Below are 27,109 nucleotides of genomic sequence, written 5' to 3'. Positions count from 1 at the left end.
TACACCCATGGTGCGAAGAGTTCCCGAAAAAGCCGGGTAGACGTGTCCAGTCTTTTTACGACTGCTGATAATTCAAGGAATCTGAAATCATTACTGAAGACTGTCATACAGCTAAGACCCTGTCCACATCTGCATTGTGCCATTCTGTTGTTCTGCTCAGAGGAGCAGAACAAATGAATAACGGAACTAATGGTGCCATTGCACGATGGACACCGCCGGTTGCTGATGAAACCCATTTACTTTGGGTTCCGTCGGCTTTCCGTCATGGTGTTCATGGTTTTACCAGACACAATAGCGCAGCATGCTGCACTATTGTCTGGTGTAAACCCTGCCGGATCTGTGATGGAGGCCACTAACGGAGCCTCCGATGCAGATGTGAACAGAGCCTAAAGAAGCTTTCCAAAGAATACCGGATTATGAAATTGGTACTTATGCAATAATATTTCCTTTAATGCGACTCTAAATACTTGGGATTGATGGCATGTGCTGTTATCTGTGGCTGGTCATGAAGAGGTTAAGAACGTCTTGGTTCAATCCCGCCTCTAAGAGCAGTGATTGGTTAGCTGTATTCTAGCAAGCTCTGGGCTGCAAGCTGGAGAAGGGGTCACATACATACAAGCAAGCGTGCAGCTGAGGTACCACCATAGAGAGCAGCACAGGGCAGCTAGGGATGTGGGTAGCTCATGTAATAAACTGAACTACATGGATTCACTGTGCTTATATAGAGGTGACCTTATAAACAGGGCTATGGAGAAGAGATCACCAGAAATGGTTTCACCATGGGACAAGTGCTGATACAGGGCAGGAGGTAATGGAGATGACACTGAGTGGAGAAGAACAGATTGAATGGACAGGCTGGAAGTAATAGGAAGGTAAAGTGCAAGTCCCTGGAGGGAAAAGCCTATGTGATCCAGCATGGTGAACAGGAGCTCCGCACCCTGTAATGTACATGATTGACAGCTGGATCGGTACCCTATATCGTATATAGTGTGTATGTATGTATGTATATATATATATATATATATATATATATAGCGCAAGTGGCGTTGTCACATTATGTATTGGGTTTATTTTTTTATAGTAAATATGTGATTAATATTGTTACAGATGTTATATTGGATTTGCTACAGGTTATTTATGCTCATGTTTGTTACTATAAGGTCTATATGTATGCAGGTTATTTTGCTTTGGATCATACTTTGTAAGACATCAGAAGGCTGCAATGAGTCGTTTTGCTGGGGCTTTTCATTGGATTGCTATGCAGTAAAATCTGACTCCTTGCTTACTGTTAGTAGTGACTTCATATATAAAATACTGTTTTGGGGGATCGTTCATCGCAGCAAGACCTTCTTACTCAATGTTTTGTCATATATGCTGACTGATAACACTGCAATGTGCTGCAGGTCTCTGCTGAAAATCCTATGTGATTTTGCTTATGTGACTAACTTCTCTCAGGGTTTGTACATATTGGGAAGACATGAACTTTTCCTATGGACACTCATGTGACTATATTCCTGCTCCTACATTATATAACCTACATTGTGGCAATTACTGCCATCTCTAGATTTTGGAAATATTTCTGTTTTGTGCTTGATATTTCCCTGTGATTGTGAATGAGTATTCTCTCAGGTGAGAGTAACCACAACTACTGCTCCTCAGTGATCTCATGCGTTGCCACGCATTGTGTACAGCCCAATGCATCCAACACAGCAGCAGACTGTAGAACAACCATTATATGTCATAGAAATAAAAGGAAATTGGCGTAGTCATCCCGCAGTGACAAATTGCTTCCATTGAGTTCTATGTGGAGGATAGTAGCTATGTTTTCTTGATAAGTATCATAAAGCACTTGTAGCCTTTAGCTCTAGTGTGTATAAGGCCGGGTTCCCACAGGTCGGATACGCTACGTAAAAATAACGCAGCGTGTTTGACCTGGAACCTGTAGTACATTCCATCCGAAAAATCGTACCACATTGTAATCGCAGCACTTGTAAAATGAAAAAAAAAAAAGTTGATACTTACCCCCTCCCTCTTCTCTGAGCGTAGTCCGGCCTCCTACGATGACACTGCAGGCCATGTGATGCTGCAGCCGGTGTTTGGCTGCAGTGGTCACATGGGATAAAACATCACCCCAGGAGGCTGGGCTGCAGGAAGGAGAGAGTTCTGGGTAAGTATGATTTATTTTTATTTTTTCCCGAGTTGCGATTTTTTTTTTGCGACGAAATCGCTGCTATTCCGCCGCAGAAGTCTAAACGCGTGACTTTTTGTGGAGGGTTTTGCATCCCCATTGAATTCAATGTAGAAAACCCGCAACAGAAAATCAATGAAAACGTAGCATAAATTGACATTCTACAGATTTGAATCCCGCACCGCAGGTCAATTTATTAACGTTTACGCTGCGTTTTGTTTTTTTCCGCAGCGTGGCCATGGAATTTAGAAGTCTTATGCACTTTGCTGCTACAGTAAATGTTGCAGAATTTCCATACAGAATTCCGTTGAGGAAATTCCGCCGCGTTTACGCTACATGGGAACCCGGCCTAAGAAGGACCCATTCCATTGCAGCCTCCGCTGTTTATTTTTTTAGCATTGCTAGTTTACTTGGTCCTGCGCTACGTCTATTTGATCTTGGCTTGAATTATATTAGAGTAGCTGGCATTAATGTCTTTTCTCTTTCAGTGCCCCCTCCTACGCATTTTTCTGCTTCATTATCCATGTCTGTCCAGCCTTCTTTCTCTAGTTCCTTTGAAAGAATGAATAAGATTAACCTTTTAGCCCTCAAAGCCCCATGTTAACTGGTGTCTCGGTACCCCTGCGGGACAGAGCTTTATGGTAAAAATGTACAAAGTGTTTTCGGACTGTTCTTATTTATAAAAATCCGGGTCCTTTCAGGTACACCTGCTGGCACAAGTTTAGGATATCTTGCTTAGTGTTTGTACTCTGAATTTAAATATTGTTTTGTTGCACAAGCGCACTTTTTCTATATGATTATGTGATGAGTTGTCCTTCAAAATGTCGCTGTGATAAGTTTTATTCATCCTAAGTGACTATAGACACAAGGCTTTGGTCACAGTCAGACAGATGTTCAAACAAGGATTATGGATAGACCCCAATGACTGTTTCCCACATCCAGAAATGAATGTAAAAACAAAACCTAACATTTTAGTTAGTATCTTAAAATTAATTGGTTCCAAAATTGTTACCATACCTCGTTTATGTTTTTATTTTTTTTACATTTTCCCAATCAGAACTCATTGTTCCTGAGGCTAGTGATTGGCTGCAGCGATTTTATATAGGTGTACGGACACGTCATCGCTGCAGCCCTGCCTACAATGAACGGCTACGCTGGAATGAGTCTTTTATTGCTTTATGCCCCCCCCCCCTCCCCCATGGCAAGATTTTTTCTGAATGTGTAAAACCCAGGCAAGATATCAATCCCAATTATTTTCCCTGTCTTTGTTGCTTTGCACTTTCACACATCGCATACTTGTTTCCATTCTGAAATTCTGCAATAAAGTGCAGCAGATTCTAGACATGCTGTGGATTTGCAAATAGACAGCATTCCGATAATTCATTCAAAATAATAATCGCATTCCTCCAAATCTCGATTTATTTTTTATTTTTACCCTCTATTGTTAGAAACATATATATATATATATATATATATATATATATATATATATCTCTATATATCTCTATCTCTTCCATCTGAACATTAAATAAAGAAAGCTTTTCATCTGGTTACGCAAAGCACCTTTATTCCATAGACAAAAATAGAAAATAGAGACCTCCAGCTCACCTTATATAGCAGATGTAAGTCATCCGGCACGGATCCTCGTGTCGGCACACGATAAGTAAACAGTAGTAGAAACAAAGGGATTTGGATCCAGCGTGGGTTTGTTGGATAAAATGGAACAAGGTTCCAAGTTTAATGAAAAAATTTTTGTTCGGTTAAAAATGAAGAGAGACACCAGGAAACACAAAGGGATTTGTGAAAAAGTGTGCAATCCTGGTAGTGTAGGAGAAGATATCCGTATTGGAGTGAAGCCTACGCGTTTCAAACGCTACACGCGTCCTTAGTCATGGCTGATGCTGCATCAGCCATGACTAAGGACGCGTGTAGCGTTTGAAACGCGTAGGCTTCACTCCAATACGGATATCTTCTCCTACACTACCAGGATTGCACACTTTTTCACAAATCCCTTTGTGTTTCCTGGTGTCTCTCTTCATTTTTAACCGAACAAAAATTTTTTCATTAAACTTGGAACCTTGTTCCATTTTATCCAACAAACCCACGCTGGATCCAAATCCCTTTGTTTCTACACCTTTATTCCATGTACGTCACACTGACTCATTCTCCTTCTGCAGCTTCAAATCATTCAGTATTGAACTTGTCAAATGTTTTTTTAGCACCTATGATTTAATATCCACTCTTCGCACCTGAAGAGGATGTGGGGGGGGGGGGGGATAAGTAATTATTGTTTTCACCATAAAATTTTCATGAGATATAATAAATGCAATAACTATCACATCCCCCAAAAATATGAAGTTAAAAGTACATGTGGGCTTTTAATGCAGTAGTGTTTTTTGTTGTGTGAACCTATCCTGGTATTTCCTACTGGTTCAGGAATTTTAGTCTGAATACAGAAGTATACAGGGCTGGGTATAGGGGGGCAAACTGGGCCATTCCCCACGGCCCCAAACGCCTAGAGGTCCCTCAGAGGACTAGACTGCCATGAGCAAATTGAATTTACCATTGACCCTTTTACTACCATAGACCAGGGATTTTTAAATAAGTAGCAAAAATCTAAAAGTGACAGGAGGGGGGGGGGGGGTTGCGGTAAATTCTCCACAACGGAAAGCCGACGGAACCCATTACTAAGCTTAGGGGCCTCTATTATGCATCATGTCAAGGGGCACCTCTGTAGCCACTTAGATGCCGTAGTTGTCATTAACCCCGGTGTCTAAGGTGTGAAACGGCTGGGTTAGGAGGTGACTATGATCCCAGCTGTTACAGCTTTTGTGCCATTGACTGGGTGCACCATTATACCCTATTGCGGTCAATAAGCCTCAATTAGGGCATAATGGTAAGCTCATTTGCGCGAACAAGTTAATGACTTTCCTGGAAGCAGCCATATTGGAAACGCACTTCCTTCTGTCTGTATAGACCAGGGGTCAGCAGCCTTCGGTACTCTTGCTGTTGATAAACTACACTTCCTAGCATGCCTTGACAAACTTTGGATGGAATAATAAAACCTTTGGCTGTCTTGGCATGCTGGGAGTTGTAGTTTCACAACAGCTGGAGTGCCAAAGGTTGCTGACCCCTGGTATAGACAGTAGAACAGGGTGTCTGCTTTATGGCAGCTGAAATGAATGAGTCAATAGACTGAGAAATCTCAGACTATATTACAGTCTCCAGTAAGTGATGGAGTGCCGCCACTACCCACAGAGACCAGGGAGTGACAGGAGTGTGTATAGTATTACTGTCTTGCCTTATCTAGGCCTCCAGCAGTGCAATAGATCTGTCATTGTAACCACAGCTTTAAATGGATAATGAGCTCATCCTGTCCTAGTTTACACAGCAAAACTGTCAAGTGATCTGCACCAAACAGGAAGTATCAGTTTATTGCAACTGCTCTAGTGGTCAGTGTAAGAACTGGAATTTTTCTAGATTTTCAGAATATATACTAGTCCATCTCAATGAATTAGAATATCATCAAAAAGTTCATTTATTTCAGTAATTCAATTCAAAAAGTGAAACTCCTATATTACATAGATGCATTACATACAGAGCAATCTATTTCCAGCAGTTTTTGTTTTTTCTTTTAATGTTGATTATGGCGGACAGTTAATAAAAAAACAAAATGTAGTCTCTCCGAAAATTTTAATATTGGGTAAAGGTTGAAGATTCTAGACTCGTGGTGTCACTCTCTAATCCGCTAATCAACACAAAACATCTGCAAAAGTTTCCTAAGCCTTTAACCCCTTCAGGACTGAGCCTGTTTTGGCCTTCAGGACGAAGCCGATTTTTCAAATCTGACGTGTCACTTTATGTGGTAATAACTCTGGAATGCTTTTACCTATCCAAGTGATTCTGAGATGGTTTTCTCGTGACATATTGTACTTTATGTTAGTGAAAAAATTTGGTCAATAAATTCAATATTTATTTGTAAAAAAACACCAAGATTTAGAGAAAATTTGCACAAATGGGCATTTTTCTAAATTTAAATGTATCTACTTGTAAAACAGATAGTAATACCACACAAAATAGTTACTAGTTTATATTTCCCATATGTCTACTTTGTTTGCATCATTTTTGAACGTCGTCTTATTTTTCTAGTACGTTACAAGGCTTAGAACTTTAGCAGCAATTTCTCATATTTTCAAAAGGCCATTTTTTCAGGGACCTGTTCAGCTCTGAAGTAGCTTTGAGGGCCTTATATATTAGAAAGTCCCCATAAGTCACCCCATTTTAAAAACTGCACCCCTCAAGGTATTCAAAACAGCATTCAGAAAGTGTTTTAACCCTTTAGGCGTTTCACATAAATTAAAGCAATGTAGAGATTAAATTTACAAATTAAATTATTTTTTTTGCCAAAATTCATTTGTAATACATTTTTTCCAGTACCACAGAAGGTTTTACCCAAGAAACACAACTCAATACTTATTTCCCAGATTCTGCAGTTTTTAGAAATATCTCACATGTGGCCCTAGTGTGCTAATGGACTGAAACACCGGCCTCAGAAGCAAAGGAGCACCTAGAGGATTTTGGGGCCTCATTTTTTTTTTTTAGAATATATTTTAGGCACCATGTCAGGTTTGAATAGGTCTTGTGGTGCCAAAACAGTAAAGACCCCCCCAAAAGTGACCCCATTTTGGAAATTACACCCCTCAAGGAATTTATCTAGGGGTATAGTTAGCATTTTGAACCCACAGTTTTTTTGCTAAATTTATTTGAATTAGTATGTGAAGATGAAAATCTACTTTTTTTTTCTGAACAAACATAGAAATTTTTAATTTTTACAAGGAATAAAGTATAAAAAACACCCCAACATATGTTAAGCAATTTCTTCCAATTATAGCAATACCCCATATGTGGTAATAAACTGCTGTTTGGACCCACAGCAGGGCTCAGAAGGGAAGGAGCGCCTTTTGGATTTCTGATTTTGCTGGAATAGTTTTCAGTGCCGTGTCACGTTTGCAATGCACTGGAGGAACCAAAATAGTGGAAACCCCCAAAAGTGACCCCATTTTGGAAATGACACCGCTCAAGGAATTTTTTTTAGGGGTAAAGTTAGCATTTTGACCAAACAGTTGTTTTGCTGAATTCATTGGAATTAGTCTGTAAAGGTAAAAATCTACTTTTTTGCTGAAAAAACGTAGCCATTTTTAATTTTTACAAGGAATAAAGGAGAAAAAGCACCCCAACGTTTGTAAAACCATTTCTCCCGATTACGTAAATACGCCATATGTGGTAATAAAGTGCTGTTTGGACCCACACCGAGGCTTAGAAGGGAAGGAGCTGTATTTGGCTTTTGGAGCTCAAATTTAGCTGGAATAGTTTTTGGGTGTCATGTCGAATTTGCAAAGCCCCCGAGGGACCGAAACAGTGGACGCCCCCCAAAAGTAACCCCATTTGGAAAACTATACCACTTAAGGAATCTATCTAGGGGTATAGTGAGCATTTAGACCCCACAGGTCTTTTGCAGAATTTATTAGAACTGGGCCGTGAAAATTAATATCAACATTATTTCCACTAAAAAGTTGAATTTTTTCAATTTAACAAAGGATGTTTTGCTTTTTCTTTTAAATTTTTCCCTCCCCGCTTTCCGAGAGCCATAATGTTTTTATTTTTCCGTCAATAGAGTGGTTTTAGGGCTTATTTTTTGTGGGACGAGCTGTAGTTTTTATTGGTACCATTTTTTGGTACATACAACTTTTTTTAGCACTTTTTATTACATTTTTTGATAGAGCCAAGGTGACCAAAAAAACGGAGATTTTGCAGTTTTAAATTCTTTATTTTTCACGGCATTCACCATGCGAGTTAAATAATGGTATATAGTAGTAGCTTGGACTTTTACGGACGTAGCAATACCAATTTTGTGTATTTTTTTTCTTTTTTGACATTACTTTAGAGAAAAAATGTGAAAAGGTTTTTTTTTTTGGACTTTAAATATTTATTTAATTTTTTCCACTAATAATAACTATTTACTTTTGGTTTTACACATTTTATTAGTCCCGATAGGAGACTTGAACCGTTAGATCACTGGTAGAATACACTGCAATACTAATGTATTGCAGTATATTGTCATTTTTACATGCTCCTGTAACAGCTCGATCGCTGTTTCTGTCCGTTAGTCCCGGGTGTCAGCTGTAATACACAGCTGACACCCGCAGCGTATGGCGCAGGCTCAGTGCGTGAGGTGCTCGATACATCACCCCCACACCATGACATGCTATTAAGTCATGGTGCGCGAAAGGTTTCATGCGCAGCGGATGGTGCAAAGTGAAAATTTCAATTTTCGACTGGTGTGCCATTTTAGTGCACTATGTTGTGCCCAGTTTGTGCCACAAATACCACACATAAAATATTAACCGGGTTCTCCCGGGTATGGCGATGCCATATTGGTGGACGTAAACGGCTGTTTGGGCACGCTGTAGTGCTCAGAAGGGAGGGAGCGCCATTTGGCTTTTGGAGCGCAGATATTGCTTGGTAGGAGCTCTGGTGTTTTGCTGGTATTTCAGTTTATAATGTGGGTGCATATGTAGGCTGGGCAGAGTACATCAGGGGCATAATAAGAGGGTATAATAATGCAGTAAATAAATAATAATCCGCAAATATGTGGCCAGTGGTGCACTTATAAATGGCGCCTGATCTTATCCGCTTTTAGAACACTGCATATTTCGCATCGCCATATTCTGAGAGCCAGAACTTTATTCATTTTTTCACCACCGGAGCGGTGTGAGTGCTTATTCTTTGCGGGACAATCTGTAGATTTCATTGGTACCATTTTGGGGTACATGCGATTATTTATTTATTTTATTTTTTTTTGGATCACTTTTTATTCCACTTTTCGGTGTCCAAAAACAAACAATTCTGACTGTTTTTTTTTTTATTTTTTACGTTGTTCACCCTGGGCTATAAATGACCATTATATTTTATTCTGCGGGTCGGTACGATTATGGCGATACCATATGCATATTGTTATTTTTAAATTTTACAGCGTTTGCGCAATAAAATAACTTATTTATAAAAGAAACTATTTTTTGTGTCACCATATTCTGAGAGCCATAACTTTTTTTTTTTCCAGTCAAAAAAGCTGTTTAAGGGCTTGTTTTTTGCGGGACGGGTTGTAGTTTGTATCGGTACCATTTTGGCATACATGCGACTTTTTGATCACTTTTTATTGTATATTTTGGGAGGGGTGGGGACCAAAAAATAGTGGTTCTGGCACAGTTTTTCGTTTATTTTTATTTGCGGTGTTCACCGTGCGAGAAAAATAACATAGTTTTATAGTTGGGGTCGTTACGAACGCGGCGATACCAAATATGTGTACTTTTTTTTTACGTGTAATTTTTTTTCCTATAATAAAAGACTTCCTATAGGAAAAAAAGCAGTTCTTGCTTATGTCACGTATAACTTTTATTTTTACACTTTTTTTTTTTTCTTTTTTTTTAAACCTTTTCATTCTTTTTTTTTTTACTTTCTTTACTTGTCCCACTAGGGGACACTTAGACTTGCAGCTCTGATCGCTGCTGGAATACATTACACTACCTATGTAGTGTAATGCATTCCAACTGTCATTGTGACGTGACAGTCACACTGACAGGAAGCCTACGACGACCACCCTCCGACTGGTCCTCATAGACTTCTGTACATGGCAGCCCGGAAGCCATTGTCTGGTGTCCGGTTGCCATGGGTACCATCGCCAGCCCCCGTGATTTCACGTGGGGGCTGCCGATCTCCGCTAAACTCCTTAGATGTGGCGATCGGAATCGACCGCCGCATCGAAGGGGTTAACTGCCGAAATCAGCGGCGATGGGCCGCTGATCGGCAACAGGGAATGCAGGGCAGACACCCTGCACAGTTAACTGTCAAAGCACTGACGTAACTGCACGTCGAAGTGCGCGAAGTTACTGCTCCCCTCGACGTGCATTAACGGCAAGGTGTGGGAAGGGGTTTAATGGTCCAACAGTCTGGTTCAGTAGCTACACAATCATGGGGAAGACCGCTGACATGACAGTTGTCCAGAAGAAATCAAGGTCCCAGTGTCTGGAGGAAGAGTGGAGAGGCATCAATCCAAGTTGCTTGCGGTCCAGTGTGAAGTTTCCACATTCAGTGATGGTTTGGGGAGCTACGTCATCTGCTGGTGTTGGTCCACTGTGTTATATCAAGTTTCAAACATCTTCGAGATTCAAAAGATGGTGGACACCTAAGAGGTGGAGCTACAGTTCATTACATAGTGGGGTTCTGATACTCACAGAACTGGTCTTATTTAGGCCTTATTTGTGCGTGCAAAAAACGCGGGTGCGTGCATCGCGAAACACGGGCAAATATAGGACATGTCATGAGTTTAACGCAGAGCAAATACGCTGCATGGAATTCACTGACAGTCTGAACGGCCCCATTCACTAACATGGGTCTGTGCGACGCACGTGATTTCCACACGCGTAGCACGGACGTATTATACGTTCATGTGAATAAGGCCTTACTGTGTTTAATTTATCGTTCTGTTTTTGTGCCTGTGAAATACATTTCAGTCCAGTGTTTGTCAGCTTCGCTGATGGATTTTTGCTCTTTCTTTTTCGGAAGATATGAAAAGGTCAAGTGGGTAATGAATGCACATGTAGCTGAAGTTTTCTGACTAGAGGCTCTTCTATATTAATAAAAGCTGAGAAATTCTGCATGAGGAATTGTTTTTCATAGCAAGATAGGACAAGTTTGAGCTGAAAATTCTTCAATTCAGATAACCAAAGACTTACCAGCATTCGGCACATTATGTGGATTAGTCTGCTGTAGATAACAGTGCTGAGAGTCTACACGATTCTTAAACTGCTGACTTTGCCAGGTTGAAGAAGAATAATGGCATTACTGTGTGTACAGACTTTTTTTTTTTTTGTACAAATTTCCCAAAGGGTATGTCCAGGCACGGACAACTGTTGACCTATCCACAGGACAGCTCGTCCATGTATATGATCGGTGGGGGTGCAACAACCGGATCCCGTACTGATCAGCCTCTCCAGCTGCCTCCGGGCGCCGGATGTTATGTAGGGTATGCAGTATTCAGTATGCAGTATTCGGAGCGGGAAGCAGATGGCTCCGACACCTGCAGTACTGCAGCTCGGCCACTATTCTGTGACCTGAGCCATCTGCTTCCGTCATATACTGATGACGTTTCCATAGGATTATGGAGCTTGGACAACCCCTTTAAGGTCCCCTTCACACACACGCACTTTTTTTTTTTTAAATGCCTTTTTGGTGTTATTTTTGTTTGTTTGTTTATGTTATTTTGTGCATTTTGTTTTACCTGGCATTTTTGTTAAGTCTTAGGGTATGTTCACACGGCTTATTTTCGGCTGTTGATTTCAATGTGAAACACCGTGCATGCGTAAAAAAATGCCCGCGAAAAAAGTGCATGTCACTTCTTGAGCCATTTTTGGAGACCTTTTTCATTGACTCTATAGAAAAACAGCTCCAAAAATGCTGCGAAAAACGCGAGTTGCTATAAAAAAACAGCTGAAAATTTTCAGACGTTTTTTAGTAAGTATGTGTACATAGCCTAAGGCTATGTTCACGTGCTTAACCAAAAACGTCTGAAAATACGGAGGTGTTTTCAAGGGAATACAGCTCCTGATTTTCAGACGTTTTTTTGAGCAACTCGTGTTTTTCGCTGCGTTTTTTATGGCCGTTTTTGGAGCTGTTTTTCAATAGTCCATAAAAAACGTCTTCAAAAACGTCCCAAGAAGTGACATGCACTTCTTTTAAACGGTCGTCTTTTTACGTGCCGTCGGAACTGAACGCCGTATTTCCAATTGAAATCAATGGGCAGATGTTTGCAGGCATTCTGCTTCCGATTTTTCAGCCGTTTTTCGGGACATTTACTGCCCAAAACATGGCTGAAAACAATAACCTTATAGAGAAGCCTATGGGAAAAACACACCAAGCCTAGAGCATGCTGCATTTTTATTGAAATGCCACTAACTAAAATGCTGTGTGTATATTCTGTCTTATGTTTTACTAGGTGCCAGCTTTAATATATAGCCAGCATCCTGCTGCAATAGCAGAGATTGGAGTTACCTCCAATCTTGGCCGTTTGACCTCTTAGATGCTGCAGTCAATATGGACTGCGGTATCTATGTGGTTAGACGGATTAGAAGGGGTTCCCTGACAGAGGTAGCACCCGATGGACTGCTATGACAGCCAGGAGCCTAATAATGGCCCCTGGCTTCCATAGCTGTATACCTAATAAATTGCCAGTCAGTTTGTTACTGCCTGGCAATAATGCTTTGGTATACAAAGTTTACCAAAGCATTATATCGCCGATCAAATGATCGCATTGTGAAGTCCCATAGTTGGTACTAAAAAATAATGAAACTTTTAATTTAGTTCATTTAGTGTTCACGTCAGAAATTTTTTTGGTATCCTCAGGATTTGTAAGGAGCCGTACTATAAAGTTATCACATTATTTAAACTGCATTGTAAATAGTGTAAAAAAAAAAACTGCAAATAACTGTTGTGTTGCTTTTCCATCCTATTTTTTCCCCCAAAATATAATAATGAATTTGTGTACCCCAAAACATTTTCATTAAAATATTTGTCCTGCAAAATTCAAGCCCTCATATGTCAAAATCAATGTCAAAATAAAAAAGCTTAGGGTCTTGGAATGCGGCAACCGTTTTTTCATGAAATTTCTTTTTTGTGCAAAAAGAAGTAGAACATAAAAATAAAATATACATATTTGGGATCACCGTTATCATACTGATCTATAGAATAAACATAACCTGGTAGTTATGCTGCACGGTGAACGGCGCAAAATTTATAACTAAAAAAAACAATGGCGAAATTGCTGTTTACTTTCCATTCCCCCTGTAAGAGTTAATCAAAAAGTTATATATGTACCCCAAAATGGTGGCATTGAAAAATACAACTTGTCCCACAAAAAACAAGCCGTGATACAGCTGTGCCGGCAGGAAAATAAAAGTTCTGGCTCTTCAGATGAAGCGACATACAAATGAAAGAATCTTGCGGTCCTGAAGGCCAAAATAGGCTCGGTCCTGAAGGGGTTAAAGTAACATCTGGCTGCATCTTTATTTGGGCAAAATTAAAAAGAAAAAGCAAAAACTGAAAACGCAACTAATTGATGTGTGAATCCAGCCATAAAGTGTATGAGTACAACCCCCCCCCCCCCCCCCATCCCTGTGCTCAGTTTAGGACATTTGAGCATCGGAGAGGACAGTCCTCTGCTCGGGATCCTCAGCTATGTCCCGCTTTAGGCAATTGCGTCCTTGCATTCAATAGACAACTATTCAGCTGAATGGCTGGCATGAAACGTTACATTTCCCTTGCGGCGGCTCTGATAAGATTATATGACTATACCATCACAGCTTGTCTGGTGAAGGCTCCTCTTGTAGTAGCCAGTGGAGGAGAAAGTCATGAGTTCAGTCTATTCATATAAGTGTCTAGGTCCGGGGGTTCCTGTTTATTATGTAGTTACTTTCATAGGAACATGGATCACATGCTGATTATCCTTTCAGGCAAAGTCTTCATTAGTCTTTGGTGCTCAGTTCTTCTATTCATGGCTTCTTCTGCACAACTGCTGAGTGAGTTCTCTCTAATCTTATCTGATTGTGGTGAAGGGGTTGAAGGGTACCGTCTCAGTCTTCAGTGTGGCAGATGGCGGTGAGGAGACATGACTAACAGAAGGATCTAGTTGATATTACATTTTTCTCTTTGCCTGGATCATTATTTAACATTTAGTAATTCTGTTATTCATCCTTGAATTAATTATAGATTCTGTCAGCAGGATCTCTAGGTATTACAAATAATCCATGTCATTTTTTTTTCTTTCTACGTCCTTAAAGGGGTTATCCACTTTCAGAAAATGTAGTTGTTTTTTTTTTGTATAATTGAAATGTATGCAATTTTTTTAAATCTACTTTCTGTATTCCCTGTGGTTTTCAAGATCTCTGCCTGTTGTTATTTAGTAGGAAAATGTATTGCTTACTTCCAGTGGATACAATTCTGTCCATGGTCATGTGATGGACACACGGGTGCTGGGATCGTTAGAAGACACAGCTCTGCTACACATACTGTAACGAGCTGTGCACCTTTTGTGATCATCACATGACCATGTCTTAAAAATCGCGTGGAATCAATACAGAAAGTATATGGGAAAATTGTATGTATGACCTATTATTTATACAAAAAATAACACTAATTTGCTGAATTGGACAACCCCGTTGAACTTTTCTGTATGGAGTTATCGTTGCAGATTAAGTGTTCTGTGTGTTGTTTTAGTAATGTATTGACTTTGAGCTAAACGGCTTGTTCTTGATAGTAAGGGCCCGTTCACATCACCGTTGCCCTTCTGTTGAGGGGTTCCGTCTGAGGTTTCCGTCGTGTTAACCTCTCAACGGAAGGCAAACGGAAACCTAAGCTTCTGTTTCCCTCAGCATTGATATCATTGGTGACGGAAACATTGCTAAAGGTTTCCATTTGTCACCATTGGGACAGGGTTCCATTGTTTTAACGTAATGAATAGCGCAGTCGACTGCGCTATTGATTTAGTAAAAAAACGACAGAACACTGTCACAACGGTGACACACGGAATCCCTTAGCAATGTTTCCATCACCGTTGATATCAATGGTAAGGGAAACTGAAGCTTAGGTTTCAATTTGCCTTTCCGTTGAGCGGTTAACCCTCCGAAACCCTCCGATGGAACACCTGAACGGAAGGGCAATAGGCAATTAGGGCAGCCTAATAAGAGGGGTCTTTGTTATTATGTTGTACTATTTTTATACATATAATATCCTTCTTACTGGATGATGGCTCTTCAATAATCCGTGTTGAGGCTTGTCCACACGTAACGGAATTGCTGCAGAAAATTTCTGCAGCAACTCCGCAGAAAGTAGCAGAAATTCTGCTGTGAAAAAACCGAATGATTTCCTGCACTTTTTGCTGCAGAAAATAGTGCAGATTTTGCTGAGTTTTTCTCAATGTTGGGAGATGGTGACATCTCCTCTGAAAAAATGCAGCAATTCAGTCCACTTTCCGCAGCAGGAATTTACATGCTGTGGCACGAAAAATACGCACCGCAGGTCAGTTTCTAGTCGGAAACCTTACGCAGCGTGTGGCTGAGATTTGTTAAATCTCGCCCACTTTGGCGTTACTGTATTCTGCTGTGTATTTTCCGTCTGAAATTCCAGGTTTTTTATTGCGTGTAGCATGACAACCAGAGTGGCTCCTGAAGCAGTCGGAAAATGTTGGCGACCAACAGAGTGATGTACACACAATTCTTAGTTGAAGTCCTGGAAATGGCAGTACCGTCTCTTTAAGAACCGCTGCAGATAACATAAGTATCAATTCAATAGAACGTCACAACAGTAGTTTGTAGATAACTAAATACTTGGCAGAATACCATATAACCCTTGCAAACGCTCTTTTCCTTACAGCCTAGTATTGGTCTGCTCTGTGGCCCTACCAGCATTTGCTCTCACTTGGGTCAGTTGAGGATAGACTCCTACTGTTATGAGCGCCATTGTCTTGACACACAGCCTTTCTCAGCGCTGCTGCCATGGAAACCAGACACACCAGACAGACACAGAAGGACAGCGAACACAAGGGGGAAAAACACAGACACTATGGCCACATATTTAAAGAGAACATGTCACCAGCATTTCACCTATTGAACTCTACCCACCCCTCTCTTGCCGCTGCTGTCAAAAGTTCATTGCTGGTATTACCTCTCCTAAACTCATTCTCCAACCGTAAATAACGGTTTTGCGCCTTTTAGGGTCAGTTCACACATTTTTTTGACACAATGAAAACGTGTCGGAAAACGCACCAAAAAACGTCCGAAAATTCCACCCATTGATTTCAATGGGAGGCGGAGGCGTTTTTTTCCCGCTAGCGGAAAAACCGTCTCGCGGGAGAAAGAAGTGACATGCCCTATCTTCGGGCGTTTACGTCTCTGAACTTCCATTGACATCAATGGGAGGCTGAGAAAGCGTATTTCGCTGTGTTTTTGCCCATCAGCGCTCAATGGCTGCGGGCGAAAAACGTGGCAAATGGCGTGCAGGCTGATCAAAATTCCAAACGGAATTTGGAGGCAGAATTTTCTGCCTACAAAAAACTCTCTGTGAACATACCCTTATGGTAATAATCCATCAGTCTTGTTAGTTCCTCTTCTTATGCCCCCCAACCACCGAAAAACTGGCCCGCTCTGAATGCTAAAATCTCGTCTGAGATAGCGTGCACGTGACCGTCATGTATGGTCCAACGCCCTTCCCTGCTTCGTCCAGGCCTCAAATCTAGTTGCTGCCTGTTGACGCAATCATGGCCAAAATATATTAGACTGAAGTTGTAAATGGGTATGTCAACTGATACCCACCCAGTAAATTTATCCAGATCCAAATCATAGGTTATATCGGAGAGAAGTAAGGGACACGAGACAATGCTTGTATACACAAAAATACTTCTCTGCGATTTTATTTACAAAAGTAATTCCAATAATATCTTTCCAAAAAGGAGTAGTTTGATTTCAGCCAATCATTTACAATGTGATGTTGACTCTGGTTTAGCCAATAGCATACAATGAGATGTTCGTACTGAGCCAATCATAGGCGTAAAAAACTTTTTAAATGTAAAACCATAATTTCCCAAAATATACCACGTCAACCTGGCTAAAGACTCCTACTGCCCCCACCGCTACAGTAAACAATCTGTTTTTCCCAGAAAGTAGCAGATAGTAGAGTCCTTTTCACATAATAAAAGGGGTAAATATTTGTCTATATTCTCCATAACCAGAAAGACTAAACATGCAGCTCAGGAACGAAAACCTATTGTTTCAGACAATGCTGGCATGGATACAATCTCTTAAAGCAACGTGAATTCTTAATCATACAATGGATTCTTTTAGGATACAAGATGGATGCCACAAAATGGAGTCACGTTAACCTATTTGAAATACTTTCACACTGCGGAAGCGCCGCTATGGTGTCCCGTTGTGCACACGCACCAGAATAGGACATGCGCAAGTGCGGGATTTTGTGTGTGCTGGGGGAAGGTGAGGAGCGGTCAATCATAAGTAAAGAGGCAGGGTTAACACGGAAATGCTTGAGGAATGAAGATATAACCCTTTTATGCTCATTAGCACACGGTTACATAAAAATGTACCACCAGGTTTTGCTGGTTTAATAGGTGAGATTCTGGTGACAGGTTCCCTTTAAGAAGGTAGCATTACTCCCTTACATCCTAGTGTACAGCTATACGTAAATTGGACCCATCATTAGGTCCATAACTATATTTTGTTTTATATGCAGTCTAAAAAACATGTTTTCCAATGAAGTCTTGTTTTTTTTAATACAAATCAGAGTAGTGACAATGATTAGCAACCAAGACACCTATATTTAATGGCTATGTCCGTCTTGGGAATCACTTTTATTGCTCCAATTCAAAATACAATAACAAATAAAGCAACTTTGCAAATAAGATATTTTGAAACCAAGAAAAAAATTATTTTTGTCTGCAGCACCTATGCAGACCCATGGGTCTCCATAGTCGTAGACTACAAACAAATTCTGTGTAGTCTGATCGTGCAGTCATGACACTTTTTTTTTTTTTTTTTTTTGCGATCCTATTGTGACCCCCAACATATTTAATTAGTAAATCTACCAATGAACATAAATTTTACCACAAGCAAAACTCATATAGAATTTATGTAGATAATTAGCCTTTTGTAAATTCATATAGCCCATTGGTTATCATGAGTTACATCCAGCATTAAATCTGGATTACACGTAAATCCACCGAGAGAACTAAGAAGCGTTAATTGTGTCGGTCTGTACATCATACCAATCTGTCAAACCGCTCTTCAGAACAAAGAGGTGTTTATTTATTTATTTTTTTTCAAATTGTGTAACTTCATTAGGACAGTCATTGACATGTTTTTGACTATAAGGGTTAGTCCACACATACCGGATTTTCTGCGGAAACTAGCCCAGAGTAAAAGCCGGCCCTCTGTGATAAGAGTAACTAGCAGCCACTCCTACCGTGTATTAGATTGCATAAGGAACTAAAATAATACATTTCATAGCTCATAATTACTGGTGGATAAGGGGTATGTTCTATGATGAGCAGGGGGTCTATGTACTTTTAGTTTATTTTGTCTGCAGGGGCCCTCTGCTTTCTGTCCCCTTTTGTAAACCCATGTAAAATTATATTTTAAAAAAAACGGGAAGGAAAATATTTCAGCCTCGTCACTGGTTGGTGTTATACCAGCACTAATATCTTTACAGTCATTGGTCAGTAATTCCTACTTTGTGAGGCCGAATTTCTTATAATTGGATGACATTTGTGTGTGAAATGGAAAATACAGCTTTATTTGGTAGACTTTGTTCTTATGAAATATATTAAGCTCCGCTTATCAGGTTGTTCAATCTACAAAGCGATGAATAATTAATGTGGAATTGGAATTAGTGATCAAAGTGACTGAAAAGTTATTGTTCTCTCCTGGGTATTTATTTTAAGCAGTAAAATTTATATCTTCATGAGCAATGTGAGCACAAAGCTAGTCAGAAAACTGGGCAGAGTCTGACCACTACGTGGCTTTGGCAAGCAGAGGTTTATAGGATGAGGAGGTGCGTTAGGACTAGGGGCGGTGGGTTTAGATAGGATTATTAGACTAAGCTAGAACTGGGGGTGGAGCCTTCAGGAGGTTTTATACAAGGGTGCTAGGCAAGGGCAGCAATTTTATGGCCAGTAGAATTGCCGCCCACCCTCCCCATTCGTATATCTTTTGCATTCGGTATCACCTATGTGGTCTTCGGGTAAGAGGGACAAAAGTAGTTCTTCACATCTTCTATTGTATTTTAGTCTTTTATGATTGGGCTCTTTTTTTTTTTTTAAATCTATTTTGATTTGTTTGGTGTTTCTCCAGAACCCGCTATCCCAATCAATTGACAAGTCAAAAGGAGATTTATGCTGGAGTTAATGTTGATTTTTGTATGATGAAATGTGTTGTAAAGCAGGCTTTTTCAAGGGGTGGTCCCTTGGTAGGTCTATCCACTTTGTTTTTTCTATACCCGTATACTAATTTTCTGGAGACAAACCATAAAACTGTCACACTGGCATAGGGTGCCTTTGTTTTGCAAAATTTCACCCATTTTCCGAACTGACAATGTTGATATGCTGACACGACATATTCCTTAACCCCTTCCCGCGATTGGGCGTGACTACGTCCGGAATCAAAGTGATTTCTCGCATTCTGGCGTACAGTTACACCCAAGCTTCAAACTGTCACAATGTCAACAGACATGGTGACAGCGTCCCGATCGCAACTGTCATAGACAGTTGCTGAGCAGGACTCACGGGAAAAGACCAATCAGAGTGGTCCCGTGCCGGCACGAGCTGTGATTGGCCAGTCAGTACTGACAGGCAAATCACAGCGCAGGAGCAGTGTTTTGCCGGCATCTCCGTCTCTGACAAGCTCATTCCTGTCGGAGAGCTTGTCCGAGTCGGAAGCAAGTACAAATACAGTGGAGATTGTTAAAAAAAGAAATAAATAAATAGCGATCTGCCGCTTTTTTGCCCACTAACCAGTGATCACCCCCTTTGGTGCCCACTGGTTAAGAAAAGATAAATAAAAATATATATATATATATATATATATATATATATATATATATATATTAATTTCAGTCCCCCACAGTGTCCTTCTGCCATGCTGTGATCTGTGCCCATCTATCACCTGTCGCAGTACCCGGTCACCATCACCCTGCTGTGTCCCTAGATTGCCCACTGCCAGAGTTCCCTGTTAGGTAGCAATGCCACGTCTCATTTCGTTTTTCCCCTGGTAGGTAGGGTACCCTTACTAATTGAATACAGCAGGGTCGCTGGTCTGTTCTCATTGCACGGTTGAGAGTAGCGGTTTATTTTTTTGATAACTTTTTTTTTTTAAAAGTTATAAAAAAATTTGTTCGTTAGTTAAGTAGCAAGAGTTCGTTCGTATGGGCAAAAGAGTCTTCTCAGCCGAGGAAGCATATGAAATGCTGTGTTCCGATATGGACAGCGCGAGTGAAGGTGACGCACAGTTCGCGCTTCCATCTTCCTCTGCATCCAGTGACTCTGAGTCTGCACCCCCCAGTCGGCGCAGAAGAGCCGTAGGTCCTGCTCTGCCTGCGTTGACCTGTGAAGCTGCGGACAATTATACCCCCCAGGTGCCTGAATTTACAGCCCCCTTAGGCATTCAAATTGAAATTACGGGTTTCAGCCCCATTGATTATTTTAAACTTTTTATTTTTTTAATTTTTTTTCAGACGCCTTTTTAGAATTAATTGTCCAGAATCCCAACTCATTTTATGGGAGAGGCCAAAATTGGACCCCCACAAACCCAGTGGAATTGCGGAAGTTTTGGGGCTTATTTTTAAGTTTTGGTCTCATAAAAAAGCCCAGTATTAGAGACTATTGGTCCCGATATTTTATATAATACACCCCTTTACCGCACAGTAATGACAAGGATGTGATTCGAAGCCATCCTGAAGTTCCTGCATTACAATGACAATAGTCACTGCCCACCCCCACAGGACCCAAATTTTGATAGGCTATATAAAATAAGACCATTAATTGCCCACTACTCCCACATTTTTTCCCAAGTTTATAGCCCCCAACAAAATATTTCGGTGGAGGAATCACTAGTGAGCTTCAAGGGTAGACTGCACTTCAGGCAGTATCTACCCAATAAAAGTGCCCGGTACAGCATAAAACTCTACAAGCTATGTGAAAGTGCCACCGGTTACACCTACTCTTTTAGGGTCTATGAGGGAAAAGACTCCCATATAGATCCCCCAGAATGCCCCCCCTTCCTAGGAATTAGTGGAAAGATCGTATGGGATCTTATCCATCCTTTACTTGGCAAAGGATATCATTTATATCTGGACAACTTTTACAATCGTGTCCCATTGTTAAAAGTTCTCTCGTCCAGATCCACCTTGGCGTGCCGAACAATCCGCAAAAATCAGAAGGGACTCCCCAAAACTTTGCTGGGTGAGATCCTAAAATTAGGAGAGAGCAGAGCTGTCTGCAGCGACGATCTGCTCCTCCTGAAGTACAAGGATAAAAGGGACGTCCTTTTACTGACCAGCATTCATGACAGCAGAGGCAGCCTTGTCCCTGTACGTGGCTCCACCACCCAAGTTCCCAAACCCTATTGTGTACAGGAGTACAACAAATATATGGGTGGCGTTGACCTGTCTGACCAGGTTATAAAACCATACAGCGCCATGCGCAAGACCACGGTATGATATAAAAAGCTGTCTGTGCATCTTACACAGATGGCATTATACAACGTCTTTGTCCTCTACAGATATGCCGGCAGTGGGGATACATTCCTGCAATTTCAGGCAAAGATCATCAAGTCCCTGATATTTGGTGACCAGGTAGGAGAGGGCAGTTCATCCGGTTCTTCCATCAGCAGGATAATTCCCGGTCAGCATTTCCCCACAGAAATCCCCCCCCACTGAAAAAAAACAGCAGCCCCCAAAAAAATGCAGTGTGTGCGCCAAGCGAGGCATTCGTAAGGACACCACATACCATTGTGAAATGTGTCCCACAAATCCCGGCCTGTGCATGAAACAATGTTTCAAAATATATCATACCTCCTTGGATTTTTTTTTTTACATTTATTCTTCATTCACCTTTTCTGTCTCCGATATTGGCCATGAACAATTATGAATTTTTTTTGCTGACCAGCCCCATTTAAAATTTGTAAAAAAACACCTAAACAAAACTAAAAATTCTCACTATACCAAGGCCCCGAGGGAGTGTCTTTCTCACCTAGGTTGCAAATCTGAGTGAGAGGAATAAATCCAGATGAGATTGGTTGTCTCCGCAAATCTTTTTTTTTCGCTGAGGCCTTTGATTTATTTTTTGGGCTGGATTTTATGGAATGGTGGGTAGGTTGGTAGTGGGACCTGCCATTCCCTCTCCCTCCATTGCAGGTTTTCCAGGTTGTCCTCCTTATTTACTAAAATTAAAGTATTTCTTTTTATACCCCTAGATGAATACCTAGAGGGTTGTCACTTCACAATTTAAAAATTCTCACTATATCCCTAGATGAATACCTTGAAAGGTGTTACATTAAATCTTCTCTCTATACCGCTAGATGAATTCTTTGAGGGGTTTAGTTTCCTAAATGGGGTCATTTTTCTGGGTTTCTAATGTTTTGACTCTCCAGAGCTTCTGTTTTCATGACACAGGGCAGTAAATGCCATCGTAGTAGGCCTCAGCTGTTGCATGGTGCTCTTTACATTCTGAGCCCCACCACGTGCTCAAACAGCAGTTTATCTCCACAAATGGGGTATTGCCGTATTCAGGAGAAATTGCGTAACAAACTGTGGGTGCTTTTTCTCCTTTAGCCCCTTGTGGAAATTATGAATTTGGGGCTATAAAGCAACATTTTCTTTGAAAAATCTAAATTGTATTTTACTGCCCAGTGTATGAAACACCTGTGGGGTCAAACTGCTCACTATACCACTTGAAAAATTCCTTGAGGGGTGAAGTTTCTCAAATGGAGTCACTTTTGGGGGGTTTCCACTGCACTGGTACCTTTACAAATGCGACATGGTGCAGAGAAATCAATCCAGCACTCCAAAAGCTCCTTTCCGAGTCCCGCCGCTTGCCCAAACAGCAGTTTATGACCACGTTTGGTATTTCCGTACTCTGGAGAAGTTGCTTTACAAATGTTGGGGTGCTTTTCCTCATTTATTTGTTGAAAAAAATAATTATCTTGAGGTAAAGCTACATCATCTTGGAAAATAATGTAATTTTCCATTTTCACTGCCCAATTCTAATGAAATCTATGAAACACCTGTGGGGTCAAAATGCTCCACCCCTAGATGAATTCCTCAAGCGGTGTAGTTTCCAAAATGGGGTCTTTCCTTTATTTTTGCACCACAAGACCTCTTCTAACCTGATATGGTGCCTGAAATATAATTTAAGAAAAGGAAGGCCCAAAAATCCCCTAGGTACTCCTTTTGCTTCTGGGGCTTTTGTTTCAGTCCACTAGCGCAGTAGGGTCACGTGGGATATTTCTCTAAACTTCAGAATCAGGGCAATAAATATTCAGTTGTGTTTCTCTGCTAAAAACCTTCAATATTACAGGAAAAATTGATTAAAATGGAATTTCTGCAAAAAAAAAAAATTACATTTGCAAATTTCCCTTCCACTTTGTTTTAATTCCTGTGAAACGCATAAAGGGTTAAGAAACTTTCTAAATGCTGTTTTGAATACTTTAAGTGGCGCCGTTTTTAAAATGGGGTGATTTGTGGGGGCTCCTAATATATAAGGCTCTCAAAGCCACTTCTGAACTGGTCCCTAAAAAAATAGGCTTTTGAAATTTTCTTGAAAATTTGAGAAATTGCTGCTAAACTTATAAGCCTTGTAACGTCCTAGAAAAATAAAAGGATGTTCAAAAAACGATGCCAATCTAAAGTAGACATATGGGAAATGTTAGCTAGTAACTATTTTGTGTGGTATAACTATCTGTCTTACAAGCAGATACATTTGAATTTCGAAAATGCAAATTTTTTGCTAATTTTCTCTAAATTTTGGTGTTTTTCACACATAAATATTGAATATATCGACCAAATTTTTGCACTAACTTAAAGTACAATATGTCACGAGAAAACAATCTCAGAATCGCTTGGATAGGTAAAAGCATTCCCAAGTTATTACCACATATAGTAACACACGTCAGATTTAAATAATGAGGCTCTGTCATATGGTCCAAAAGTGACTGCATCCTTAAGGGGTTAAAGAAGTTCTCCAGCGATTCTGAGATTGTTTTCTCGTGACACATTGGACTTTATGATAGTGGAAAAATGTGGTCGATAAATTCAATATTTACCAGTGAAAAACACCAAAATTTTGTGAAAAATTGCAAAAATTAGCATTTTTCTAAATGTAAATGTATCTGCTTGTAAGACAGGCAGTTATACCACACATAATAGTCGCTAATTAACATCCCCCATATATCTACTTTAGATTGGCATCATTTTTTGAACGTCCTTTTATTTTACTATGACGTCACAAGGCTTAGAACTTTAGCAGCAATTTCTCACATTTTCATGAAAATTTCAAAAGGCTATTTTTACAGGGGCCAGTTCAGCTGTGAAGCGGCTTTTAGAGCCTTATATATTAGAAACCGCCAAAAAGTCACCCCATTTTAAAATCTTCACCCCTCAAAGTATTCAAAACAGCATTTAGAAAGTTTCTTAGCCCTTTAAACGTTTCACAGGAATTAAAGCAACATAGAGGTGAAATTTTCAAATGTCATTTTTATTTTGCAGAAATTCATTTTTAATCTATTTTTTTTGTAACACAGAAGTTTTTACCAGAGAAACGCAACTCAATATCTATTGCCCAGATTCTGCAGTTTTTAGAAATATCCCACATGTGGCCCTAGTGTGCTATTGGACTGAAGTACCGGCTTTAGAAGCAAAGGAGCACATAGTGGATTTTGGGTCCCTGTGGGACCAAAACAGTGGATCCCCCCCAGAAGTGACCCCATTTTGGAAACCACACACTCAAGGTATTCACCTAGGGGTGTAGTGAGCATGTTAACCCCACAGGTGTTTTGCAGAAATTCGTGTGCACACGATGTGGGATAGTGAAAATGGGATTTTTTTCCATAGATCGGCCAATATGTGGTGCCCAGCTTGTGCCACCATAACAAGACAGCTCTCAATTATTATGCGGTGTTTCCCTGTTTTAGAATCACCCTTCATGTGGCCCTAATCTTTTGCCTGGACTTTCGACAGGGCTCAGGAGTGAAAGAGTACCATGTAAAATTGAGACCTAATTTGGCGACATATAAAGTATTGGTTCACAATTGCAGAGGCTTTGAGGTGAAATAATAAAAGAAACCCCTGAGAAGTAACCCCATTTTGGAAACTGCATCCCTCAAGGCATTTATTAAGGGGTGTAGTGAGCATTTTCACCCCATGTGTCTTTTCCATAAATGATTGCGCTGCAAATTAAATTTTTTCCCTAGATATGCCAATTTAGTGTCAAATATGTCGTGCCACTGGGGGGACACACCCAAAAATTGTTAAAAGGGTTCTCCCGGGTATGGTGATGCCATTATATGTGGAAGTAAACTGCTGTTTGGGCACACTGTAGGGCTCAGATGGGTGGGAGCGCCATTTGGGTTTTGGAGCGTGGAATTTGCTTGGTAATAGTTTTGTTTGTAGTATCACTGGTGTTTCCGTTTATAATGTGGGGCTTATGTGAGCTGGGCAGAGTACATCAGGGGCATAGTCAGGTGGTATAATAATAAGGTAAAAAAAATAATAAAATAATCCATAGATGTGTGTTACGCTGTGATCGATCCTTTCTGCACAGGCCGGTGTCGCACTGATAAATATCCTTCCTTATCCCCCTTTTGGTCCACACTCCGCACCTTTACAGTTTTGGGAATTTTGCTGGGAAGTGTTGTCCTGGTATAATACGGGCACCCTCGCTTCCAGCAGATATGTTTGGGAGTTCCAGGTGCGATTATCGCGGGCTCTAGTGTGTTTCAAGGTTTATACTACTGTTATGCCCATGGTTATATGCTGATTCCGGTTTGATATCTGTTATAAACATACTGAGTCATAGAGGGTTCGCAATGGTATCAGTACTCAGTAGTTTACTGTTTAATACGTTTTTAAATACACACGGTGGGGCTTTTGTCACAGTGGTGATTGTACCCCTGCCGTCAGCAGGCACGGTGGTCTTTTACTGTGACACGTTTTGAAGTTTAAATTTTTTTTTTATAATAAAGAAGAGGCCGTACTGCAGACGAAAAATAAAATAAGGGGAAGCCTTCATGACTTAAAATAGATGGGAGGGACATGGAGTTGGTTGGCCTATGGGAAGTTAAAGATAGGGATAGTAGGAGGGTTAGTGGGAGTAGGGGTGGGGATTGAGGGGGATGTATCTGTTTCCGGTAGTTTTCTTCCTCCTCTTCGCCAGGACACAGAAGCAAGAACATGTTTTACATCCCTGCTGTGTCTGACGAGGAGGTGCTGGAGCTGCTGCGGACCGCGGCAGCCTCACAAGGTCCTGGATGGATGGGGGCGCATGTAGCGGCACTGCTGCACGGCCAAGCGGGTGCTCCGGACCAGGAGCTGGCGGAGGCGTTGGGAGCGGGCACGGAGCGCTCCACCACACCGCCGGTTTAGTCACTGCTGGAGCAGGCGGAGGTATGGGACCGGCGTTCGAGGGGGACGGGTAGGAGGCAAGGAGAGCTCGTCTCTCCCGTGACTCAGGTGGTGGCCGGCACTTCTGGCGCAACGCGCAGCACGAGGCGCTCGCGCCCGCCCGAGTCCATAAGTCATCCCGCGGGCGCTGCGGCGCAAGAGGAGCCCCTCTGTTGACCCTTCAGGCCAGACTCCAGGGCGGCCTGCTGCTGCTCTCCCGCCTGGTCCTGGGAGGAATCCCAGAACGCGGCAGCGACGAGGATGATGCGACCTTCACTTCCAGCCACCCCCCCTCCCTCTTCTGTGCGTGGCGGAGGGGCAGCGGCGACCCTACATGGCGATGTGCCAGCCAGAGGGTCGGCTTATCGCGACAATGAGCTGGCGGTGGAGGATGGCAGGAGCAGAGGACGCAGGATGAGGTCGGTGGTTGGAGTGCCAGGTACTGAACAGCGTGGGGCTGGTTCAGCAGGCCGGATGATGCAGGACCTGGAGCTAGGCCAACAGGATGATGTGATGTCGCCTTCCCGTTTCCCGGACAGAAGTTGGAATTCCCCGTGCACACACTGCCAATGCGGACAGCGCCAGAGGGGGACCGGAGCATTGGAGGACGGTGAGCTGCGGGCCTCTGCACGTGGACATGGGTGTCTGGCTGAC

General features: G+C 41.3%; 1 protein-coding gene across 1 annotated transcript in view; it reads left to right on the top strand.

Annotated features, from left to right (window-relative positions):
• Positions 1 to 652: 652 nt before the first annotated feature.
• The window catches only part of FMN1 (formin 1), a 235,391-nt gene continuing 208,934 nt past the window's right edge, over positions 653 to 27,109 (top strand). Inside the window, exon 1 of the mRNA XM_075843377.1 lies at positions 653 to 872. The gene's annotated coding sequence lies outside the window, so the exon portion shown is untranslated. The remainder of the gene's footprint in view (positions 873 to 27,109) is intronic.

This window comes from Rhinoderma darwinii, chromosome 12 (genome assembly GCF_050947455.1).
Source record: "Rhinoderma darwinii isolate aRhiDar2 chromosome 12, aRhiDar2.hap1, whole genome shotgun sequence".
Lineage (NCBI taxonomy): Eukaryota > Metazoa > Chordata > Amphibia > Anura > Rhinodermatidae > Rhinoderma > Rhinoderma darwinii.
Note: the sequence above shows the minus strand (reverse complement) of the source record. Positions and strands in the feature narration are given on the sequence as shown.